At 40.9% G+C, this 15,373-nt stretch overlaps 1 protein-coding gene across 4 annotated transcripts in view; it reads left to right on the top strand.

Annotated features, from left to right (window-relative positions):
• Positions 1–434: 434 nt before the first annotated feature.
• The window catches only part of NCKAP5 (NCK associated protein 5), a 1,102,414-nt gene continuing 1,087,475 nt past the window's right edge, over positions 435–15,373 (top strand). For all 4 annotated transcript variants that reach the window (XM_024980953.2, XM_010802114.4, XM_015475847.3 and 1 more), the window contains exon 1: positions 435–683. The gene's annotated coding sequence lies outside the window, so the exon portion shown is untranslated. The remainder of the gene's footprint in view (positions 684–15,373) is intronic.

The following is a 15,373-nucleotide window of genomic DNA, read 5'->3' on the forward strand; positions in this document are numbered from 1 at the left end:
ATAAGATATAAGTAATCATTATGTTGTTGTTACACAGTTAGGCAATATAAGACGTAACTAATATTCATTTACTCATGAATCATCAAACTCTGAAGCTGACTGGAAACAGGTGGGTAACAACTTGTCAGGGGCCCACTGGCTCCCTCATGGCTTCAGCTTAGCCAGCGTCAGTCGGAGGAGGTGATTCTCTGCCTTTCTCAGAAGAAAGGATCTGACCTGAGGGAAACCAGGCTCCTGAAAATTTGAATCAATGGAATTATTTACGCTTGCATCACCGGAATCCGCTCCGAGATGCCGATTTTGTTGCAGAAAAGATACTCTTGCTCCCCACCCCCTCCTTTCTTTTTGACAGTCAGTTAATAAAGACTCAACAATAAGCAGCTGCCAGTGATGTCATGTGGGACTTTGTCCACGGAGCTTGTATTTACAAGCTCAGAGCAACCACGGAGCCGCAGCCGGGGGAGCAGCCGACTCTCGGCAAACTTGCTCTGAATTCGCGGTAGCAACTTTTGCTGCTGCTTTGGCTGTTCAGGAAAACTGGCGTGTTCTCTGCGCCCAGCCTTTTCAGGCTTCACAAATAAACAGAGGATCAACTCGGGAGGAAATGTTTAACTGGAGAGAGTTGCAGTTCCTGTGTTTGTCTCCAGGGCTGTGAGATGTGTTGACTGCAGAGCTGACGACAAGTAAGACTGTTGGAATTGTTTTAAAACTCTTGTAACAGTTTTTCGTATTTATATGGCTTGCTTTGCTTTTAAAGTGAGATGATGAGGTGTTTGTATTTCTCTGGGCTCTCTCGCTGCCGCAACAAGAATGCATTTGTTTCAAGTAGTAATTACAGTGCACTGAAGTTGATGGGGTAGGTGCAGAGAACTTGCACGTAGCTGATAACAAGATACTGAGTTCCTGATACTCATTTGCCTCTGCAGGGAGGTTGGAATTTTTTTTTTTTTAATGAGAAGCAACCAACCATACAGAAAACTATTAGCTTGACCTAGGAATTTTAGTAGAAAACTGTAAAGACTGATTTTTAATTAACTGTTTGTGTTGGAAAGGAAAACACACTCTTGTTTTTATTCTCTGATTCTTTCTGTGGTTTATAGATTTTAATGTGTGTGTGTTCAATGTCTACTTCTCTTCTTGATTACACCCTCCTTCCAAACACGCACAAACTCATTCATTCTGAGGGAATATGAACCTCTAGACAAATGTTTTGCAATGGAAACCATTTCTATCTGGATTTCTTCCCTTTAGGTATCTGGAGAAATGTTCGCTGTTCTGACTTGCCCTCAGAGATGGGAACCTGAATGAAGGTGCTACTGAAAAAGTCAAACTTTGACACTCAGCTCTGTGGGGATGGGAGACCCACATCCTTGCTTTCACTTTCTTCCAACTCTTTCAAACTCTCTGAACACATTCTTTGGGGAATTGGAAGGGTGGGCTCTGTGTACCGCCAGCCTGGACCAGAGCTCCCTCTCATTACGGCTGCCAGGCGCTGCCTGGAAGCACTGCATCAGAGCCACGTGGATTTGTCTTTCGGCTGCATGCTTCCAGATGCAGGGCTTGCACCTGAGCGCCTGCGGTTCAGCTGCTTGTAATCAGTAGCACATTCTGGCCGATGCCTGCCATCCAGTCCTGACAGCCCTGCCACATGGATTGGCAAGTGGCTGTTAGCCTGTTACCTCCTGCACGTGAGCCCCATGACTTGATCCAGGAGACCTGGCTGGTCCTCAGTTCAGCAGCTCTGTCACCAGCCCACAAGAGCAGTGACAGCCTTTCCCTTTTTCTCTGGTCTCAGAATTGAAAAAGTCAGTGCCCAAAAGCTCCTAAAATATCCTACAGTTTTCAGTGGAATTCTGATATGGGAAGCCTCCTCGTGCATGTTTGTCAGCTCCAATTTTTACCATCAGAGCACACTCTCTTGGACATGTTTTTTTTTTTTTTTTTAATTTTATTGAAGTGTATTTGATTTATAATGTTAATTTCTGCTATATAGCAAAGTGACTCAGTTATATATATATATATATACACACACACATATACACACACACACACACACACATAATTTTTCTTTTTTTTTTTTGACTGTGTTAAACAGCATGTGGGATCCTAGTTCCATATCCAGGGCTTGAACCCCCACTCCCTGCTTTGGAAGCACAGAGTTTTAACCAATGAACTACCAGGGAAGTCTGGTTTATCACAGGATATTGAATATAATTCCCTGCACTTAGACAGTAGAACCCTGTTGTTTATCCATCCTGTATCTACTAGTTAGTACTGGATATGTTTTATGTATTAAAACTCAATGCTTTCTGTGAATTTTTACTTAAAAAAGGGGATGTGCTACTAAAATAGTTTCCAAACCATTAGTCAAAGCTTATCATTTGTAGAAGAAAACCTGAGGCATGAGGAGGGGAAGTGATTGGTCCAGAGTCACCTAGCAAGACACTGGCAGAGCTCCAACCAGAAAACCATGCTCATCCTGGCATGCATTTCACATTTCAGTTCTTCCAGGATGTAGAAGAAATAGGACCCATGTGTGGTTACTAGCCTTCTTGCAGGAGCTGGTTGAGTGAAGGTGTATAGATGAAGGTGGTCTGGTAAAGAGAGAACATTCCTGTTTTGTCTTTTGCTCTGGGTATGTTTCTTAACAACTCTGTTCCTCATTAGTTTGGCTAGAGAACCGAAGAGCACTTTGTGATTACTTGACAGTTGCTGACCTAAAGTTAAGTGAGACATTTCAGGTGGTGGAATCGTACATAAGGCAGTTTGCATCAGGTGCAGGTTGAGAGACCAAAGCTGGTTTTCAGCTCGGATATTTTGTGCTTCTGCTTTACTTACATCTCTCAAATTTGTTTTATTGACCACACCCTTATCTGTCTTTCTCCTCTCTCCCAGCCTCATTTTCTCACTGCAGCCTGGACCTCTGATGCTAACACTCAACTTGATTCCACTAATGCCCTGTGTTCCTCTTTTCTCCGGAGCCTTCCTTGCCCCTGACACTTCTGCCTATTGGATGCCTCCATGGATTCTTCAAGTTGAAATGATGATTTTCTTCTTTGGACCCTCATGGTATCCTGTGCTGATTTTTGCTGTGGGATCTGAAGCTCTTTGCCACACAGTTAAATACATCTTTCCATCAAAAGCCAGGGCTATGGTTCAGTACTTCTATATCCACAGCACTGTTACAGAGTGGTGGTTAAATATATAATAGTAAAGAAGTGAAGGACTGAATTGCTAATCTTAAGTATCCCTTTTCCTAAACCAAACAGGCATGCCTCTACACATGGCTGACAAAAATATGTAAGTGTGCTGTGTGGCTTGACATGCATCTTCAATGAATGAAGGCCCCCAATACTGGACTCCCAAGCGTGCACACAGGGCTATTCCTGAAGTGATTGTCTCCAACCTCCCCAGCCTCGTTTCTCTCCACTCCCTCCCATGTACTCTGTGTCTGTCCTGGAGATTCCTGACCCGACAATTCATCTGTGTCTTCTGTCAGGGGTTGAAGAACAGCATGGTAGAGCCATTCAGGATTTGGGTTCTGGAACCAGACTGCCCAGCTCAAGTCCTCCTTTCATCACTGGCCAGCTTTATGATCTTGGTTAATTCACTTGAGTTTTCTCTTTCGCTTTTTGTCTTTAAAATGTGGCCAATGAGAGTGCCTACCTCATACAAGTATTGTTGTTCAGTCGATAAGTTGTGTCCACTCTTTGCAACTCTATGGACTGGAAGCACACCAGGCTTCCCCGTCCTTCAGTGTCTCCTGGAGTTTGCTCAAATTCATGTCCACTGAGTCAGTGATGCTATCTAACCATCTCATCCTCTGCCACTACCTTCTCGTTTTGCCTTCTGTCTTTCCCATCACCAGAGTCTTTTCCAGTAAGTGGGCTCTTTACATCAGGTGGCTTAAGTATTGGAGCTTCAGCTTCAGCATCAGTCCTTCCAGCGAATACTCAGAATTGGTTTTCTTTAGGATTGACTGTTGTGATCACTATTGGCCTGACCAGTGCTCATGTTCCACCCTAGACTTAATGAATCAGCATCTCTAAGGTGGGATTCAGATTGAGGCATAGTTAAAAAGTTCCTCAGATGATTCGGTTTGGAATTCCTGTGTTACCTACCCGGAGGTGCTTTCTGTTACCTACACGTGCTGGGCTTGTATGTTCTCTAGCACCTCAATACCTTTATACTCTTGCCTGTGGCACCTCCCCATCCACCTAGTTTATCCTCCAGGTTGTGGCCAGATTTGTAATCTCATACCTAACTAAGCACCTGGCACTGAGTGAGTTCCCAAGAGATGATGAAAAATAAAAGTGTATGAATGCGTATTTGATAGGTACTCTAAGAGAAGATTTAAACTTTCTTCCGCATAGTCAGTACCACATTTCTAAACTCTTCACAAGTGCTATCTCATTATGATCATTTTGCTCATTTTCTAGGTAAAGATACTTAGATCCAAAGAGGTGAGGTAATGTGCAAAGGTCACATGGGCAGTAAAAGAGGCAGAGACAGGACCTGAACCCTGACCCCATACTCTTGACCTTTCACAGTAAGACTCTCCAGACATATGGAAGGCAATCTTCCTTGTGAGCTTTACCACTGGTGGAACTTTGATTTTTCTTGTCTTTCCATACACTGATTGTACTGGAGAGCTACACATCAGATGAACACCTCTAGGTGCCAGCTGGCTGAAGGGATGATTCACATTCTCTAGCTTTGCAGAAGGGTCAAAGCCCATGCCCAGTCCTTTGGTATTTTTGTTTTTCCTTTAATCTCAGGCATGAATCCCCTTGCAGGCTGGCCCAAGTTTATGGCTCAACATCAAGATTATTTGCATTCTTGGTGGAGACGTTGGTAGGCTGGGTTCAGCTTGGTCAAGAGTATGATTCAGGGGAGTTAGGTTAAAAAAAAAATTGGAATTGATCTTTGGCCATTCAGCTGGTCTCTGAAAAGTTTACCAGGGGAAGTGGTAGTATTTTGTTTAAATAGCCAGAATGGTTGAGGTTGAACACTGGCAAGTCATGGAACCAGTTACACGCAAGATACCTTATAGCCTTATTTTTCTCTAGTTCTCTAATTCTACAAAGTTTAATGCCTTTGGAATTTTAGATTCCCAACTGTGCTTTTTTTAAAAGATGAAATAATAAATCTCTCAGATACATAAGAACATTACCCACAGCAGTTACTATGCCTGAATACATACTTGTCTAATGAAGTGTGTCCTGTCCTTTTGGAAGCCTCCATTACACAAGGTACTTCCCAGTAGTTACATAAATTAATCTGGTATTTTCAGGGCAAGAAATCAGATCTCTCCTTTTAGAAATAAACTTTCTGGATTAGTGATTCCTTTGAGTAGAATTTGGATGCACTATAAGAAACCAATGGACTGAGTTCAAGAAGAAAGTCTCAAACCCATTTTGGAACTTAAGCTTGGATAATAATATGATAGATACATATTATAATGTTGAAAGAAAAACTGTTATTTCTAAAACACGGGAACGAGTATTACTGTCAAGATGTGTGTCTGACAAACTATTCCAAGAAGGGTCCTTGCTTCATTTGACAAACTGAATATGGAAACATAGACCCCTGATCCAGGCCAATCCAAAAGATATATCCTAAGTGGGTTCCATTGCCAGGGCTGACCTGTTCTTAGAAACTTTTTTAAAAAAAAATCAAAGTAATACATGTTCATAATTTAGAAAACCAAATAGTACAAAAATGTCTATATAAATAACTATATTCACATATGTCACTTGGTATATATTAAATGGTAGTCCTAAAATTGAGGTGGACACCACTGAGCAACTGAGCATGCATGTTCTAAAATGTTTACATATATATATATATAAACAGTGCTTGTATATATGACAAGATACGTGTGTGTGTGTTTATATGTATATATATATGTATATGTGTGTGTGTGTGTGTGTATATATATATATATATAACAGTCCTGAGCGACCTCCAAACCCCATTCCTCAGTCCTGCTTTTCAGAGGGTTTTCTTTTAGCTGTTTTTTCTATAATATTTTTAAATAATGCTTTTTATATCTAGTTATAATATAAAATTGTTTACCTTCTATTATGATAGATTACAATATATATTTGTTACACTTCCAATTCCTCTCCTGTTCTCCAGTGTAATTATATCACAATTTTGGTTAAAGGTATATTCAGTGCTTATTTTTATCATGACTATAAATAGTATTTACTGTTGAGTCAAATAATTATTGAATTTCCTTTCTGTTAAAAACATTCTTTCTAAAGTTATAATTGCCTCATTTAAAACACTAACTTGGTTTTCTAGGAATACATAGTTAAATTTTTCAACAGCCTTTTGATGAATGTGCCAAAGATAACTTAATTTTAAAACATTATTCTATGGATAAGTTCTTAAGTCACCATATACTCTTTTCTTTTCTTTTTGGTTAGTTGTCAAGCAGGAGAAGTTAATTATTATTTGTGTCATATCAGAATCAGTTTAAAAGGCCTGCCTTCAGCATTTTTTTTTTTGTTCTAATTATAGTCAGTTACTCATATGTGAATAAATAGACTGAAATAATCTGGTTTATTGTAGTTTGTAAATAACATTCATAATTTAGTTTTATGGTTGCATGAATATTAATACATTTCAGTGCAAGAAAGAGCCTTTGTTTCTGAGTACCTTTGATATATAGAATAACTTTATCAGAGGAAAGCAAATGATACTTCATGTAATGTTATTTTATGAATAGCTAAATGAATGGCCCACTTAAAATGACATTTATTTCTTCCCTTTCTCATTTTCTTCTCATTCTTTTCAGCCCGGATTTGCACAATCAGGAATGTGAGATGCTTTATTATTGGGAGTACTAGTTAAAATAGTTTACTTAAAATAATTTGAAAGAGACTGTGTTTTTGGAGATTGCCAGTAGAGGGCCTTATTAAACTGAATAAAACTTCTCATACAGACCAGTTGCAACAGGTACCATGAAAGAAACCATTGTTTTTAGGACACCTGATTAACAGCAGTAAAACTACCAAGGTAATTTTTTAAAATGCCTTGTATTTCTTCCAGTCTGGAGAAAATAGAAGTCTTAACTCTTCCATTGTTAGAGAAAATTGGAGCATTCAGATCATTTATATAGCTCATCTATCAAACCAGGACTTCGGATGCCAAGTCATAAAATATGTACGACCAGTCTTTTGGAGTTGGAGCACTGGTCCCTGAGCCTTTTGGGGAAACTGATATTAGCTGCTGAGTATGGAGGGAAAAAACGATGTTTTTCCTGTCCTAGGAATGTGTCTAGTTTATATATTTCCTATATCTGAGTGAGCCCACTCTCAACAAAACGGGTTTTCTGTTTCCTGCACCCGGACTAGAATCTTCCCACTCTGTAGGTATCCTTGATTCAGACACAGGGAAAGAGAATCTAGAGAAATCATGAATGCTGGAGAGCATTATTAAGTTCTCACATTGCCATGTTGCAGTGAAGGAAAGAGCTGTGGGGACTTGAGCTGACTTGTCTAGAGTCATTTGTTGGGTTAGCACAGAGCTCTTCTCTTCCTACTCACCAAAATACCTCTTTCTGAGGAAGGCTGCCTCTCCCTCCCCAGCCTCACTGAGACAGTTCCTGCTCAGCCTAGATGGCCTTTCCTCAGGAAAGTTTTCCCCATCTGTTATAGATCTGGAGAGCTTCAGGTCCTCGCTTTGCAAGCATGTGTCACCAGAGGAATTAAACACATGGTCAGCTATTGGATTCAGAAGGTCTCCCCATACCGTTTCTTGTTCCATGGAGGCAGAACCTGTGTCTATCACATCTAATATTGTAGCCTGAGCATCAAAAGCAGTGGCTGATAAATGGTAGATGCCCAACAGATATTTCGTGCATGGGCAGATACAAGCAAATTTTCAGACTTTAGTGCTTTCTCCTCTCCATTCTTATACTTTTGAAAACATACCTTTTTATAACTCAACTGATGACATTTAACATTCCTGTGGACACAGAGAACAAAGGCAAGACATTTCTTTTTACCCAACTTTCAATGAGTGAGTGAGTGCCCGTTTAATTTCAGTAGTGTAAGTATCAATATTCACTGCATTCATCAATGGGGGCTCTATAGATATGAAAGTAAATGAAGAAGAGGATGGACAGGATTTCTTTTCTTCCTTTATTGTTGAAGACAAGGGAGTGGGAAGAGAAAGATGTCTTGAGCTGAGTAATGTGCCCTTTTACGTTTTCCAACTTGGGCTGGCAACTTTCTGGATACCCTTTCCCTGAGAGGTTGCCTTATACACTAGAAAGATCAGGATTCTTTGGAGTCCATTAATAGAGAAACAAAACAAGTAGTTAAAGCTCAGGCCCATGTGGCTTTAATCCCTAGATACCTAGGGATTGAAACCTAGAGGGTTCCAGCCTCTGACCTGATGTCTGTCAACTTTGAGAGAACTATTTAATTTCCTTGAGCTCAGTTTCCTTGTCCATAAGATGTAGTAACATCAACAATGATTAAGTGCTTGCAGTATGTCTAGCCCTGTTATGCTTTATATTTATATTGTCTCATTTAATCCTCAAAATAACCCTCTGAGATAGAGATTCCTATTAATTCTATTTCATAGATGAGAAGACCAAGGTCCCAAAAGGTTAATTTGTTCACAATTGCACAGTTAGACTTTGACCCAGATATTTGGATTATATTACCTCCTTATCACTGTAAGGATTAAATGAGATAAAGTATGTCCAGCTCCCGCACAAAACTAGACTCATAGTATGTGGTGACTGTTAACATTGTTATTGGCTCCTTATCACTGAAGACATTATGGGCCCTTATAAGCAGGTGATAGTTGAAGGGAAGGGCTTCCCTGGTAGCTCAGACAGTAAAGCGTCTGCCTGCAATGCTGAAGACCTGGGTTCAATCCCTGGGTTGGGAAGATCCCCTGGAGAAGGTAATGGCAACCCATTCCAGTACTCTTGCCTGGAAAATTCCATGGATGGAGGAGCCTGGTAGGCTACAATCCATGGGATTGCAGAGTCAGACACGACTGAGCGACTTCACTGGTTTCAGGGAAATGAGAGGCTGATGTGATGCACCACGTGTCTGGTCATAAGGACTTGTCATTTCATCTCAACATCAAATGTCAAGAACTCCATTTACTCGGCATTTGGCACCTACCAGTACCTGCAGCCCCCAGGAGCTACCGAGGAGCCTGTCCACCTCTATGCCTGCTGGGCCATGAATACATGTGTTATGTTCTCATTATTTGGCCAGATTTTTCATTGCTCAATACCTTTATGTGTCTGTTTATGTGATGCCCTTGGCTTTATCATTTCTGCATTTTGGTTGGCAGAACTCAAACCCTGTGGACTTTTGTATGGGTAGAACTGCTTATTTGAAGTACAGTAGAGTCAGGTTTTGGAGAAGGCAATGGCACCCCACTCCAGTACTCTTGCCTGGAAAATCCCATGGACGGAGGAGCCTGGTAGGCTGCAGTCCATGGGGTTGCTGAGGGTCGGACACGATTGAGCGACTTCACTTTCACTTTTCACTTTCATGCATTGGAGAAGGAAATGGCAGCCCACTCCAGTGTTCTTGCCTGGAGAATCCCAGGGATGGGGGAGCCTGGTGGGCTGTCATCTATGGGGTTGCACAGAGTCAGACACGACTGAAGCGACTTAGCAGCAGCAACAGCAGCAGACTCAGGTTATGAGGTTGGATGGATATAAAGTGTGCTCAGCTCCTTTTGGTCGGATCTTAATTTGATGTGCTTTTCCTACGTCCCTGGACCATCTTTCCTAGCTGTTCCTGCCCCTCTCTCCCTCTTTCCCCCTCTCTCTCTTTACCCCACCTTATTACTCCATTCTTGTCTCTCTTAATCATCTCTCTTCCCATCTCTCCCTCTTTTTTCATTCTTTTTGTTTTTCTCCTTCCTTATCTTAATTTACCTCCTCTTTCTCACCTACTCCCCAGAAAGCCGAGTAGAGAAGCAATAGTGGCCATTGTTTCTCACTGGTGATGGACCGGGCAATGGAGAAGGGAATCATTTCAGTTTTCTACCTCTCCATAAACTTCAGATGTCCCAGGGCCTCATTATAATGCTGATCCTATTAAACAGAGAACACATCCAAGTTCTAAGCCAAAGCAAGGGAGAAACCAAAAGAGCAAGCAGCATGGTGAAATCTAGATGGAGACTTGAACAACCCTGCTGGTAAGATTGTCCCACAGCCAGCTGTAGGACATGGGATCAAGTGGCCCCATCTGCAAAGTGAAAGGTGGGGATCATCAGATAGTCATAAGGCCATTTCTGATGCCATGAACCTATTATTCCTTAACATACAGTGACTTGCATCTGACTCCTAGTCCAGATAATCCAGCGCAGCACTTGGGAGCAAGCCCCTCCCCTCCCCACCCCCAGGACAGCAGGGGCAGGTCTGGGCTGCAAGCACAAAGACCCTTGCAGCCTCTGAGATCTCGAGAAGCCTGGTTTTTCCAAAGTGCTGAAGTGATTTTCTCACTGCATAGTGCTGTGGGCCTTCACAACAGATGTTGAAGGATCACTCTTGAAAGGGTGTTTCTCCAGAGCATTTAATTATAACCTCCAAAGAAGATTAACAGATGTTATAATTGTCTTTACTCTTTGATTAAATAGTTTCTGCATGAGTAGCCTTCTTAGATTTTCCTTCTCTGTTTTGTATGTTCTTTAAAAAGAACTGACATGTGTCTGCAATTTTCTAGAGATAGCTCCTCAACGGGCTTGGTAGGAATCTTTCCAGATTTATAAGTTCGTTCTTTCTCTTTTCCTTATCTAGCTGTCTATCTCTCGTTGTTTCTCTCTCTCTCTGCCATCTTTGTCATCTCTCTCATCTCTGTCTCCTCTTTCTCTCTGTCTCTGCTGTCTCTCTCTGTGTGTATCATCTATATATCTGTCAAACAATCAGTTAAACCTGGGCCAAGGCAAGCTGTTCTTCTATAGATGGAACCATTGGTTATAAAGGCAGCTGGGTGACAGGAATATGAATGTGGCTAGGAAACTGGCCACTCTTTTTACCATTTGTCCAGGAAAGTGACTGATGCTCATAAATATTCTTTTTGGAAAAAACTGCAAGTGGGAACAAAAAGTTGTGCAAACCTCATGCAGCAACCAACCATGCCAGGTGCCAAGTGTGCAAATGAGTGTGTGATCAGAGAGAAATCCAATGTTCACTATGTAAATGTCTGCAGATTTCCTTGGCAGTATTTTCTCTGGGAAGATAAGTTACCAGCCAGAATCCTTATTGACATCAAAAGCATTGTTGCCATTCCATTATTGAGAACCCAGGAGTCTTCCTTTCCATCAGATATGTGGTTTGTGTTCTAGGGCTCATTTATCTCACCTTCTACTTAGCCCAGCAAGAAGGAGGAGCCACTAACTTTACATGAATAAGAATGCTTCTTTATCATCATCCAATGTTTTTTCCTTGAGAAGAAAAAACTATAAGGAAGGGGTTCAGACATAAGGTCAATTTACGGTTGATGATAAGAGAAATAAGTAAGTACTGAATCCGTGTTTTATAGGGGTCTGCCTAGTGATTGTTCCCACCTCACCATGTGGGAACATCTGAAAAGGGCTCATAAATCAGGGCAAAGATCAATCCTTAGATGAGCTTGAAGGAAGAGAGCAATCATTGACTTCACTGGATAAGTTAGTATTAAACATTTCATTGGGGGAAAAAGGGAAGAAAATACTTAGGTTGTAAATTTGATCTATTTTATCCATACTTGCTAAGGAAGAGGAGGGAAAAAGAGTATTTTCTGAGCATGCAAGGGATTTTTGAATATATGTGCTACTAGAAAATCAAAAGGGAAAAATGTCTGTCTATATGGGGTTTAACTTATATGCAGAGTACATCATGAGAAACGCTGGGCTGGAAGAAGCACAAGCTAGAATCAACATTGCTGGGAGAAATATCAATAACCTCAGATATGTAGATAATACCACCCTTATGGCAGAAAGTGGAGACGAACTAAAGAGCCTCTTGATGAAAGTGAAAGAGGAGAGTGAAAAAGTTGGCTTAAAGCTCAACATTCAGGAAACTAAGATCATGGCATCTGGTCCCATCACTTCATGAGAAATAGATGGGGAAACAGTGGCTGACTGTATTTTCTGGGGCTGCAAAATCACTGCAGATGGTGATTGCAGCCATGAAATTAAAAGACACTTACTCCTTGGAAGGGAAGTTATAACCAACCTAGACAGCATATTAAAAAGCAGAGACATTACTTTGTCAACAAAGGTCCGTCTAGTCAAGGCTAGAAAAACTACTGGTTTTTCCAGTAGTCATGTATGGATGTGAGAGTTGGACTATAAAGAAAGCCAAGTGCAGAAGAATTGATGCTTTTGAACTGTGGTGTTGGAGAAGACTCTTGAGAATCCCTTGGACTGCAAGGAGATCCAACCAGTCCATTCTGAAGGAGATCAGTCCTGGGTGTTCTTTGGAAGGACTTATGTTGAAGCTGAAACTCCAATACTTTGGCCACCTGATGTGAAGAGCTGACTCATTTGAAAAGACCCTGATGCTGGGAAAGATTGAGGGCAGGAGGAGAAGGGGGCGACAGAGGATGAGATGGCTGGATGCCATCACTGACTCGATAGACGTGAGTCTGGGTGAACTCTGGGAGTTGGTGATGGACAGGGAGGCCTGGCATGCTATGATTTATGGGGTTGCAGGGAGTCGGACATGACTGAGTGACTGCGCTGAACTGAACTGATGGAGTTTACAACATATTGGAGGAAAGGAGTTAATCTCATAGGGACATTCACAGAATGTTTAAAACCAACAAATATGATTAAATTCCAAATGAATGATCAGAGCTTTGCCAAATTAAAAGGTTTTATAAGTTGGTGACCAGGATCTTGAACATTCTATAACCCATATGTAAAAGAAATGGCTAAAGAAATTTGATTTACTCAGGTGATTTGGAAGAAGAAGAGGATTTTAAAAGTATACTGCTTGACATACTTTTATGAAGTGAATACACCTCAGAGTTGTTCAAAATTGAGAAAGGAGTACATCAAGACTGTATATTGTCACCTTGCTTATTTAACTTCTATGCAGAATGTATCATGTGAAATGCTGGTAGATGACTCATAGCTGGAATAAAGATTGCTGGGAGAAATATCAACAACTTCAGATATGTAGATGATACCACTCTAATGGCTGAAAGTGAAGAGGAACTAAAGAGCTTCTTAATGAGGGTTAAAGAAGACAATGAAAAAAGTGGGCTTAAAACTCAACATTCAAAAAACCAAGATCGTGACATCCAGTCTCATCACTTCATGGCAAATAGATGGGGAAACAGTGACAGACTTTATTTTCCTGGGTTCCAAAATCAAGATGGTGACTTCAGCCATGAAATTGAAAGACGCTTGCTCCTTGGAAGTAAGCTATGACCAACCTAGACAGCATATTAAAAAGCAGAGACATCACTTAGCTGACAAAGTCCCTAAATTCAAAGCTATGGTCTTTCCAGTAGTCATGTACAGATATGAGAGTTGGACCATAAAAGACTGAGTGCCAAAGAATTGATGCCTTTGAATTGTGATGCTGGAAAACACTCTTGAGAGTCTCTAGGACTGCAAGGAGATCAAGCCAGTCAATCCTAAAGGAAATCAGCTCTAAATATTTGTTGGAAGGACTGATGCTGAAGCTCCAATACTTTGGTCACCTGATGCGAAGAGCTGATTCATTGGAAAAGAGCCTGATGCTGGGAAAGATTGAGGGCATGAGGAAAAGGGGGCGAAAAGGATGAAATGATTGGATGGCCTCACTGACTCAATGGACAAGAGTTTGAGCAAACTCTGGGAGATAGTGAAGTACAGGGAAGCCTGGTGTGCTTCAGCTTATGGGGTCGTAAGGAGTTGGACATGACTTAGTGACTGAACAACACCACTACCACAACCTGTATTACCAGTTCTTAGACCAAAAATATCACCCACACTTCACTAACACCCTTCTCAAGTTCCCTTCTAGTCACATCCCTCAGGTAATCAGTGTGAGGGCTTCCAGTAACATAGATTAATTTTGTCTGTTTTTACACTTTATATAAATAGAATCCCACAGTATGTATAATTTTCTTTCGTTCAAATTGTATTTTTGTGATTCAGCCACATTGCTGTGGTTAGTCATAGAGTTTTCATGCTCATTGTTTTATAGTATTCCACTGTGTGACTATATCATGATATATTGTTTCTACCGTTCATGGGAATTTGAATAGTTTCTAGTTTGAAACCATGACAAATAGTGCCGCTATGAATATTCTAGTACATATACCTCAGTGAGCAAACACACACATTTTAGTATCTGTTAAGTGTGTTTGTGTGTGTAATTATTGCATCACAGGGAATCTAGGAGACACTGCTCAATAGTTTTCCAAGGCTATTGTACCAATTTATATTCCCACCAATAATATGTGGAGATTATGTGATGTTTGAATTTACTCAAGAGAATACTACTTAACTTCCACTACTGCTTAAGGGTAGAAGTTAAAGAGAAGCAAGTGTGGCCTAAATGTTAGGCAGAAATTTTGGTCATTTGGAAATTCACAAACAGAAACTGGGACAGTAAAAAATAGTTTCTTGTCTCTAGAGGTGCTAGACCGTGATGGGATGGATGGTTTTTATTGGAAAGGAAGGTGAGCTGGAGGATTCCAAGTCCGCTTCCATCTATGGACTTTTTAGATCACAATTAGTAAACTATGGAAACTGAAAGATGCAAGAGGTTAAAAGTGGTCATTGGCATGGACCAGATAGTCAGATGGTAGGAGACCAGATGTGAGTCACCAGGAATGACTACAAAGACAGTGCTGACTGTGAATGAAGGCAGAAGCCACTCAATAAAGGGAGACAGGTACTTGGAACTGAATAGGATGTAGTGGAGTTGAATGGGGTCATAAAAAGAAATAATATACTAGTAGATGGAAGAAAAAGGAGTGGTTTAGTTGCAGCCACAGGTTTATTTTAGAGTGTGTATGGAACACAGGTTGACTCAGTTCAGTGCTGGATGCTCAGAACCAATCGGAAGCATCCTAAAGGAAAGTGGAGAATTTGATCAGCTCTATCAGAGGTCAAAGGATGCCTGAAAAATGCCCTGGAGGAGAGTTATTCCATAGGGTCCTGGCCAGATAACACTCCCCAGGGCATAAGAACATGGCAACATTTCCGCAAAACTGATTGGAGACTATGCTTCTATACCTGTCTCCTTTACACTTCAACCTCTAGGAAGCTTAGAATCAAACTTAAATGTTTAATTGCAAGTAGTCTGTGGCTTATATCCTACATATTTGCAATTTTCCATCCTCTTATCTTTGAAGCTTGTGGTAGACAGAATTCTGTGATAGGCCATAAGAAGCCATTC

This window comes from Bos taurus, chromosome 2 (assembly GCF_002263795.3).
Source record: "Bos taurus isolate L1 Dominette 01449 registration number 42190680 breed Hereford chromosome 2, ARS-UCD2.0, whole genome shotgun sequence".
NCBI lineage: Eukaryota > Metazoa > Chordata > Mammalia > Artiodactyla > Bovidae > Bos > Bos taurus.